The sequence below is a fragment of the Sorex fumeus genome, unplaced genomic scaffold (assembly GCF_029834395.1).
Source record: "Sorex fumeus unplaced genomic scaffold, SorFum_2.1 ptg000033l, whole genome shotgun sequence".
NCBI classification, from domain to species: Eukaryota; Metazoa; Chordata; class Mammalia; order Eulipotyphla; family Soricidae; genus Sorex; species Sorex fumeus.
This window is the reverse complement of record NW_026606090.1, coordinates 20,964,702-20,975,353: the sequence shown is the minus strand read 5'-3', so window position 1 is coordinate 20,975,353 and position 10,652 is coordinate 20,964,702.

Below are 10,652 nucleotides of genomic sequence, written 5' to 3'. Positions count from 1 at the left end.
CAAGTGAAAATGCCCTACCCGCTGTGCTGTTGTTCCAGCCCCAAAATATATTTATTTTTTTAAATTGTGTTTTATTTTTGACTGAATTATTTAACTGTCTTCTTTGTTTTTATTTTTAAAATGTTATTAGATCTTAAGACACTATGATTTACATAGTTATTCTAGGTGGATTTCAGGTGGAGGGAGGTCAACTCTTGTGGTGGAATGAGAGTTGAAGTGGATCACTTTTAAAAAGGAGTTAGTGGCCAAAGTATGAGATTAATACCCAAGAATAGCTGAGATCAGCACCAGGAGGATTACTCCATAACTTAGAGGCCAGCCGGGTATCCTAGAGGAAAGGGCTGTTCAGATAGAGAAGGGAGCACCAAATAAAGGATGTTTGGAGGATCCTCCCAGGAGGGGAGATGCATGTCGAAAGTAGACTATGGACTGAACATGTTTGCCACTCAATGCCTCTTTTGCAGACCACAACACCCAAAAGGAGAGAGAGAACACAGGGGATTGCCCTGCCACAGAGACAGGGGGGATAGGGGGATGGGGGTGGGAGGGATATTATCCATGGTGGTGGAAAATGGGCACTGGTGGAGGGATAGGTATCTGATCATTGTATAATTGAAACCAAAGCACAAAAAATTGTAAATCTACAACTTTAAAAAAAATAAAATAAAATAAAGGGAAAAAAAATAAAATAAAATAAAAAAAAATAGGACAAATATAAGTAAATAAATGAATAGCACTGTGGCACTGTCAAAAAAAAAAAAAAAGGAGTTAGTGGCACCCAAAATAAGAGAGAAAACAAAAGGGAATGCCCTGCCACAGAGGCAGGATGGGATGGGGGGGATGGGGGTGAGAGGGATACTGGGATCCATGGTGGTGGAAAATGGGCACTGGTGGAGGGATGGGTATTTGATCATTGTATAATCGAAACCCAAGCACAAAAATTTGTAAGTCTATGACTGTACCTCATAGTGTTTCACTAATAAAAATTAAAAAAAAAAAAGGAGTTAATGGAATCTGTCCCGACTGTCTCAGCCAGCAGTGGCAAGAGGACGAGAAACTGCATGTAGCCTGAGTTGGTGGAGAGAAGCTTCCAGGGAGTAGCGAGTTCAATAACATTATAGAACATGTATGCGGTGAATTTACACACTCAGTAAAGGGATGATCATGAGATTTCTTGGGGTCTTGAAAAATAACCATATTCCTTTTCAGGGTATAAGTACGCATTGGTCAGTGGTCTGGGGTTATATGCACCTGGTGCTCAGGAGCCCAGGGGATCCAAGCGATTGAACCCAGGCCTTCCACATATGAGTATACGCTGAGCCTTAGAGCCGTCTCTCCAATCCAGCGTCTATATTCTTTTAGAATAGAGGAATGCTCTATTAAATGAGGAGTGCTTTAAAAATATTTGTCAAATTACATTTCTTAATTTTTTGAGGCATCTATTTAGAATGTGTGCATTTTCCTGTATACAAATTCTTATTTAAAATAAAATAAATAAAAACAGAGTCACAGAGAGATGTCTCGGGAGACTGAGTGCGTGCTCTTTATGTGGGAATCCCAGGTTTGCTCCTCAAACCCCCGGGGTCCACAGCACCACGGGGGGCAAATCCTAAACTCCTAAATACAGCCAGAAATAGGTCCTGAGCATCAGCGAGTGTGATCCCCAAAACAACAAAAATCAAAAGACAAGTAGGGACTCGGACATGATTCAGAGGCAGCCCTGAGTTTAATCCCCACATGGTCCCCTGAGCACCAACGCGCACACACACAAGCACACACACACACACACACACACACACACACACACACACACACACTTTAAAAACTAAAAACTTCGGGCAAGATTAAAAACATCTGAGTGGAGAGTGATTGCTGTTTTCATCCGCAGCGGCAGCAGGAGGCCGCGGGGAGGGACTCGGCAGAGCCAGCCCGGCAGAGCGCCCACCCCGCAGCCCCAGCCAGAGCCGGTGCTGGCTGGTCCCCTCTGGCTCTCCTCTGGTCGCTGCGAGCCTGCTGGCCTCGGTGCATTTGGGGGAAGTTCCCTTGCTTTTACGAACAGGATGACTGCAGGGAGCTGCAGGGAGACTCGGGACTGGGCGGACATCGGCAGGAAAGTGCCGCCGCGGGGGAATTGGGGAAAGAACAAACGCGTTGGAACACGCTGGTGGGGGGCCTGAGCATCCTGGAAACTGCTCTTCCCGGAAAACACGGCCGCGGCCCCCGATGCAGGCCTTCCCGAGGATGCCGAGGGTGTCGCCTCTCCGCATTGCTCTAAGGCGTCGGGCCCATCGAGTGGGGGCCTTGGGCAGCGCGTTGTCCGCGCTCGCTCTGGTCCCCGGGGCTGCTGGAACTGGGCTCTGCTCAGAAAGGGGATCCGGCGGCGGGGCTGGCTGGCAGCGGCCCCGTGTCCTTAACGACCCGCAGAAAAACACAGCTCCTTTGCTTCAGCCACATGACCTCCGCTGGTGGAACAGAACACAGTTACCTAAGAGTTTACGGGACAAACATTACAAATCTGTCCCCTGGGGAGGAGCGCGAGGCATCGCTGGTCCAGCAGGAAGCCCGAAATTGGAACAACCACGGCCCCAAGTCCGGGGCCCACGCTCCACTCAGCTCTGCGCGCCAGCATCCTGCGGGGGTGAAGTGTGTCGATTTGGGGCGTGGGGTGCTGTTTCAGGTGTCTCCACAGGACAGGGATTCAAGGAAGGAAGCCGGCTGCTCCCGGAGGCCCAGGAGAGGCAATTTCACATTCCCTTTATGGCTGCTATAATTAAGACAATAGCTCAAAAGCTTTCAGAAGGCAGCCAGCATGAAAAGTCAAGGCCCTTAGCCATCCCAATGTTCACAGTCCTTCCCAGGTGTTTTTGGAAAGGAAAATAAACCAAAAAACAACCTGTCCGTGGGGGTAGGGTGGGGGTGGGAGGGGTGTTGCTTTTCAAATAAAGCTCCAGGAGAGACACCGGAATGAATGAAGAGGAGCAGGGTGTGATGATGGAACCCGAATTCAAGAGTGGCACAAAGCCAGCCATGCCCCCCAGCACACTCAGCGTTCTAATATTTTCCCTCTGAGCCTTCTATCAACACTGAAATCAGCTCCAAGACCTTATTTCCCCCTCTGGGGACCCCTCAGAATCAAGGGTCTCCTTCTCTGTGACATGAACTCCGTCCCCCCACCCCCACCCCTTGCTGGCCTCTTAAAGGGCTTTGCTCTTCTTTTATTTGGGGAATGTGAGTCCCATAATCACTTGCTCCTGCTGTTGAGTTGGCCCACCCCTGTGGAAATGATCATTTTCATCAGAGAAATGCTCTGAGCTGCGACGGTATCCAAAATGACGTGACCTCGAACTAGAGGGGGAAATTGTTCAGAGACAGTGTCCTAATATAAAACAGTCCGGGCCTGGTGGGAACAAGGAAGAGGTTTCTAGTTCTTCAGCGAACGAGCAGTAGCAGTAGCAGGGAGGGTCCCAGCGTGACGGCTGTGAACTGCTGCCTCCCTCCCCTCCTAGCCTCAACCAGCTCCAATTCTGGACCTCCACCAATGCTTTCGGCGGTTTCATGCATGTGCGCGCGCATGCACGCGCGCGCGCGCGCACACACACACACACACACACACACACACACTGATTATGGGTGAATGGGTGGATTTGGGGTGAACTTGCCTCCCCTGGTTTGTTTTGCAACTTGGTGACACAGTCTGAAGGCTGGTTTAAAGTCTTTGGGATAGAACTGATGCCAACTTGCCCAGTGTTGCCATTCGTTCCTAAAGTTTGCTGCCTGAAGAAAACATGTCTAAAATTATCTCCAATTCTGAACTCTCTATATAATCAACCTCTCCAATATAATAATTCCAAAACCTTTCTTGATTCCTGCTTTCAATAAAGTACATTTACAGAGGATATGAATTCCAGATTTGATTTCAGACTCTGGGGATGTATATTCCTCTTCTGGAACTTGTATATCCGGTCCTGGGATTTGTGGGGCGGGGGGGAGAAGTAAAGTGAGGGGAGACTCACTTGCATGCGCAGTTGCTGTATTTCTTCCATCTCTTACCCACTGAACGTGGAGGAGAGAGACAGATACACAGCATCTGGTTAAAGTCAGGTAAGGAACAGCCTGGGGGAAAGCCTCAAGTTATTTGCCAACCGTTCTCTTTTTAATGTGTTTTTGCAGATGGATAGAAACTGTAGCCAATAAAGGTTTCAACTTTAGGTGATATTGGGGAAGAAAAAGAACCAGAAACACAGTTAATCACCCTCCTATTAGCTCCTTACCTTTCTGGACATTTGGCACAATGAAGGGAATATAGAATAAGGTTACCCTTCCCAGACCCCGAGCTAATACACCCAAGGAACATCCCCAGCCCATGGACCCTCCTTGAGTAAAGACAAGAAACCATGAGGGTCAAACACAGGAAATTGAAGGCAAGCTTCTAAACATCGCATCTTCCCTCATTGCTCATTTCCTTGGGCCGCTCCAGCAGAGACGTGGGGGAGGCCGCCTGCCCTGGCATCAGCAGGCTGAGTCCTGGTTGGTCTCGCTCCTCATCTGACCTTTAAACCAAGGATGAGATATTTCCTTGCTGGCTCCTGTTTTACATGTGTGTAAAATCGAAATACCTGCCTTATCTGGTCCCATGACCCTTATGAGCTGTTTCCTGCACAGAGAGTAGAATGTCAGGCTAAGACGTAGGAACTCCACAGCACTCAAACTACTTCAATTTCTTTTCCCACGAGCCCCAGCCTCTGATGATGTGGGAAGAACATTTATCTCAGCACTCTAATCTCGGTCCAACTCCATGGTTTGGTACATTTTCCTAAGAAAACTCCTTGCAGGACTGGAGAGAGATCGCACAGGCACTTGCCTTGGATCCCACGGACCTACATAGCATGTGGTTTCTTAAGCTCTGTGGTGTTCTCTCCTGAGCACAAAGCCAGGGATATTGAGGGCTGGGTGTGGTCCCAAACCCTACTCCCAAAATATAGAAACTTATCCTTGTTATTAAAGAAACACCAGGCTTTTAGACATCTCTCTCTTTTCCTTCTTTCACGGAGCTGGTGCTTGGGCATATGAGGGGGCTTATTCATGGGTGGAGGGGCCAGGTTTGAGTTCATATGGTGGGTTCTTGTCCTTTACATTATCTGTTATAGAGTGGAACTTGGGCTGGAGTGATAGCACAGTGGGTAGGGTGTTTGCCCTGCACGCTGCTGACTCGTGTTTGGTTCCTTCATTTGGAGAGCCCGGCAAGCTACCGAGAGTATCCTGCCCCCATGGCAGAATCTGGCAAGCTCTCCATGACGTATCCAATACGCCAAAAACAAAAACAGTAATAACAAGTCTCACAATGAAGACGTTACTGGGGCCTGCTCGAGCAAATTGATGAACAGCGGGAAACAGTGACAATGACAGTGACAGAGTGGAACTGGGCACTTCCACTTACCCAGAGGTGGTTACTGAAGGCTACGGCACAGGCAACTTCTGAATCCTTTTCTATCTTGACTGTGTCACAGCCCATTCTCTCTTTCTCATCAGTTTTTTGGGGGCCAGGGACTGGGTTGAAGCCACAGCCACCTATGCTCCGGGGTTATTCCTGACTCTGTGTTCAGTGTGACCCCTGACTGTACTCATGGGACCATATGCAGTCAGGGACTGAGCCAGTATGAGCAGGACTAAAGAAGCCACTAGCAAGGCAAAAAAGAGCCTTAAGGGCCTGGGAGATAGTACAGTGGGTAGAGCACTTGCCTTGCATATCACTGACCTACGTATGATCCCTGCATCCCATATGGTTCCCCCTGAGCACTGCCAGAACTAATTCTTGAGTCCAGAACCAGGAGAAACTCCTGAGCATCACTGGGTATGAGACCTCCACTGACAAAAAAAAAAAAAAGCAAAACCTAAGCGCCTTTCATCCTGTGTTATGTCTCCAGCTCTTCATTTTTTTCCTCTCCCCTCCTCCCCGTGGCTCCCTCCTTGGTGCTCAGTGCTCTAGTTTTGGCTGCAATGTCAGTGAGATCAAGTCCCCCAGGCTCAGCCCCTCTTTTATTTAGTCACCCCTCTCTGTATCTAGCCAAATTCCACCCTGTGTCGGTGCCCATCCCATGAGGCACACACAGGAGATTCTGAGTTTCCACATCACACAGGAACTAAGAGTGGCTTGAAAAAGATCAGTTGTAGCCTAACTGTATTGTGCTGCCGAGTTGACTCTGATGTGGCCATTTGCAAATAAGTGCAGGAGGCCTGCATTTCTCTGCAGTCTGAAATGAGGGAAAGGCCCTGTGTCAGTTTTTAACTTAACTCGTCTCTCTCTGAGCAGCCCAGAGACAGAAAATCGAAGTCAATCCATCTGGCTAGCATCTATCTCTCTCCTCACGGCCTTTTGAGGTTTAATGTATACGTTTCCTACGTCTCCAGTTCATCATTCTTCTCTTAGTCTAAGTCCCTAACCTTAAAATCTAGTCATTATAGATAGAATCATTACTCACATGTCCAAAAATGGTTATCTGACGAGTCTTATCTATAGGTTATGCTAAATGGGAGCTAAAGAAATTGTGAAAATGTTATTTCTCTGTTCCTCAGAACATGCAACAAAAGAGGTGTCGCAAGTGTCATTGTCCTTGTCAACGTGAACTTGGCCATAAGCATTGATTCATTCGAATGCCTAACAACCCGAATCGGATGATTACACTTGAATAGATGTGGCTCACTGCTGGAAGTTTCTATCTTTGTTGTCTGAGCACCAACATCCAGTTATGATGAATGGGAAATTAAAGGGCTGGAGCGATAGCACAGAGGTAGGGTGTTTGCCTTGCACGCAACCAACATGACTGACTTGAGTTCTATTCCTTCACCCCTCTCGGAGAGCCCGGCAAGCTACCGAGAGTATCTCGCCCGCACGGCAGAGCCTGGCAAGCTACCTGTGATGTATTCGATATGCCAAACACAGTAACAACAAAGTCTCCAATGGAGACGTTACTGGGCCTGCTCAAGCAAATCGATGAACAGCAGGAGGACCATGACCTTGACTGAGAAATTAAAAAGTTCTACATGGAGCTGGAGAAGTTCTATAAAGAAGACCACACCTTCTACAAGATCATTGTCGGTGATTTTAATGCCAAGATAGGACCGAGAAGATCAGCTGAAGAACTCCACATCGGGACCCATGGCCTAGAATGGAACAAACAGGGTAAGAGACTGTCTGAGTTCATCATGTCGACCAAGACCATCCATGGTAACTCACAGTTACAGAAGGCAGAATCTAAACGTTGGACTTGGAAGTCTCCCAGTGGACAGTTCAACAATGAAATTGACCAAATCATATTCAATCGACGGTTTTGCCTGACCAATGTCACTGTTGTCCCAAAATTCCAAACAGGATCGGGCCACCTTCTCCTTCTTGCAAAATTCTACTTCACAGAGTGGGGGAAAAGGGCTGCAAAGTTTAAGAAGAGAACTCCCAGAAGGACCGCCAACAACTGGGAGCTCTTTGGCACTATTGCTGCATCATGGGAAGATGCCGGCGTTGACAACATTGACGAGGAATACGATCGACTGGCTCAGCACCTCCATGATTGTGCGAAGAATGCCAAGAGAGAGATAGCCACGAAAAAACACCTGTCTTCAAAAACTCTTCAGCTTATTCACCAACGTGGCTTGGCACAAGCCTCACGCAACCGCCAGCAAATGTCTGAACTTGCAAAGTAGTGTAGAGATGTGATAAAGGAATACCTCAAAGAGAGAATAAGAACAACAGTGCTGGCAGATGTGGCAGAAGCTGGGAAAAGCATTCACAATACCTGCCTGTCCTTCACCAACTGCAAGACCAAGATGACTGCCCTCCGATGTCCTGATGGATCTATCACATCTTCCAGAAAGTCAATGAAGAAGATTATTCATGACTTCTACTCAGATCTCTTCGATAGCCACGTCCACCTGCCCACATACCAAATGTGGATATGTCGTTTCTAACGTTCTCCCTTACAAAATCCAACACGCCATTTTGTCGATAAAGAAGCAAACAGTACCCAGCCTAGACAAAGCCAGACCCGAACACCTGAAGAATCTGCCATCAGTACTCATCAATACACTGGCTCGGCTCTTCACATGCTACCTGTCTGAATGCAAGCTTCCATCCCAATGGAAAACCAGCAGGACTGTACTACTGTACAAGAAGGGAGACATCCGTGACATTGGCAACTATCACCCGATCTGCCTGTTATCTGTTGTCTACAAGCTGTTCACTCAAGTCATCCTGAATAGGATTGGCAAAACACTAGATGAAGGACAGCCATTGCGAGCAAGCCGGGTTCTGCAAAGGATTTAGCAGGATAGACCATATCCACATGATCACCAAACTCATTGAGGTTTCTCAGGAGTTCAAGATGCCGCTCTGTCTAATGTTCATTGATTTAAAGAAGGCCTTTGATTCTGTTGAGATGGAAGCAGTCATCAAAGCCCTAGCCAAATAGGATGTTCAAACTCAATACATCGGGATCCTCCGTGAGCTCTATTATGGATTCACTACCAGGATCTCAACATTCTACAAAGAAGTGATCTTCCATGTCAAGAGAGGGGATCAGCAGGGTGATACCGTTTCAATGAAACTCTTCAGTGCCACCCTCGAGAATTTCATGCGAAGACTGGAATGGGAAGGAACGGGAGTGAAGACAGATGGTCAGTAACTACACCATCTCCTCTTTGCTGATGACATCATTCTACTAACACCAAACATTAGCCAAGCAGTACAAATGCTGGCCGACTTCGACCGTGAGTGTGGAAAGGTCAGACTAGAGCTGAATCTCATGAAGACAATGTTTATGAGAAACAGTCTCATTCCTGATGTTCCATTTTCCCTCAATGGAATGAACATCTCCGAATGCAACAGTTATGTGTACCTAGGTCGAGAAGTCAACATGACGAAGGACCTGGCACCTGAGTTGCCCAGGAGGAAGAGAGCGGCTTGGAACGCCTTCAAGAGCATCGAAGAAATAGCTAAGAGGACAAAGAACCTCTGGCTCCAGGCACATCTCTTTGATTCCACTGCTCTTCCTGCATTAACATAAGCCCCAGAGACCTAGGCCCTACAAAAACAGTATGAGAACACTATTTGGGTCTCCCAAAGAGGAATTAAAAGAGCTATTCTTGGAGTATCACACTTCACTGAAATGAGAGAAAGAATCTGGAGTTCTGACCTCCGTCGATGGTCAAGAATCAGGGATGCTGTCTCATTTGCCAAGACGTTGAAGATCAGATGGGCTGGACACGTAATGAGATTTGGAGATGACCGCTGGACTAGAGCCATTACTGATTGGATTCCATGGGATGTCAAAAGATCACGTGGCCACCCACTACGAGATGGTCAGACTTCTTCATCAAGACCCTAAATAGTCAGTTTGAGGTTCTTTGTGTTCCTAGAATGAGCAGACGCCATTGGGCTACACTAGCACGTGACAGGGACAAATGGAGATGTTACTGGCGCCCGCTTGAGCAGATCAATGAGTAATGGGATGTCGAGTGATCGAGTGATAAAGTTATTTCTTTATCAATTAAGACATTTCTTATAACTATTAATACTATGAAAATGCACGGCAAAGCCTGGCAAGCTCCCCGTGATGTTTTTGATATGCCAAACACAGTCACAAAAAGTCTCACAATGGAGACGTTACTGGGCCCACTTGAGCAATTCGATGAACAACAGAAGGACAGTGCTACAGTGCTACTATGAAAATGGGGGGTGTGGTGCCGCCAACAGGTCAATCTGTACCTGTGGGGCGAGTGCATTAGCAGCCGGATGTTGCCTTCAGGCTTCCTGATACCCCAAAATTGCCGTCGTGCCTTTGGCCAGACCCCAACAACTTGGGAACAAGTTTACCAAGGAATTAAATAGGCAAAACTTAGGTATGTGGGAGTTACATCCACAAACCACCTCCGGCTCAGCTATACAAGCTCACTCAGAGTTGGGATGGGCTATCTACCCCACTTCCCAATACATGTGAAGCACTGGCAGTCACCCCCACAAAACACCTCTAGCGCCACCCTGTAAGCTCTACTATTGGCCTTGCCTCAGAAACCCCTAAATAAATCTCAAAAGAGATCAAAAACCACAGTCAAGCTCGCACCCATACATGGCTGAACAGACCAGAGTAAATTGGTGGGGGCGGGTTGGCCTGTGCCCACCCAAGCAGAGTCCTCGGCAGTCACTTGCTTCCACAATCTAAAATTGCCACCATACCCCAAGCCTGACTCTACCGTCTCAGGATGGACCTCACCAAGATATAATCTGCTGAAATTTTTGTAACATGAATCTTAGTGCACCAGCAGCCCTGGCTCAGAGACACAGAGGCAAGTCCCAGAAAACACCACAGCGCCAGAGATCTCTCCGAGCTTCATACCGAGCCAATATCACCGGGACACCCCGGATGAAGTAGGTGCAGTCTCCCCACCTACTCCAGATGGAATCTTGGTGACCAAGAGCTTTCACAAGCAAGGCCCAGGTATGCGGTTCAGGACTAAATCTCCAGGCCGCATGGTGGCAGAGGACCCGGGCTGTCTCTCCCTGTGTCCCTGACCACCCAGAAGACTGGCTGTTATGCTCACAATTAGCCTCTGGGTACCATTTTAGCACACCAACAGCCCAGGCCCAGAGACACAGCAGCAAG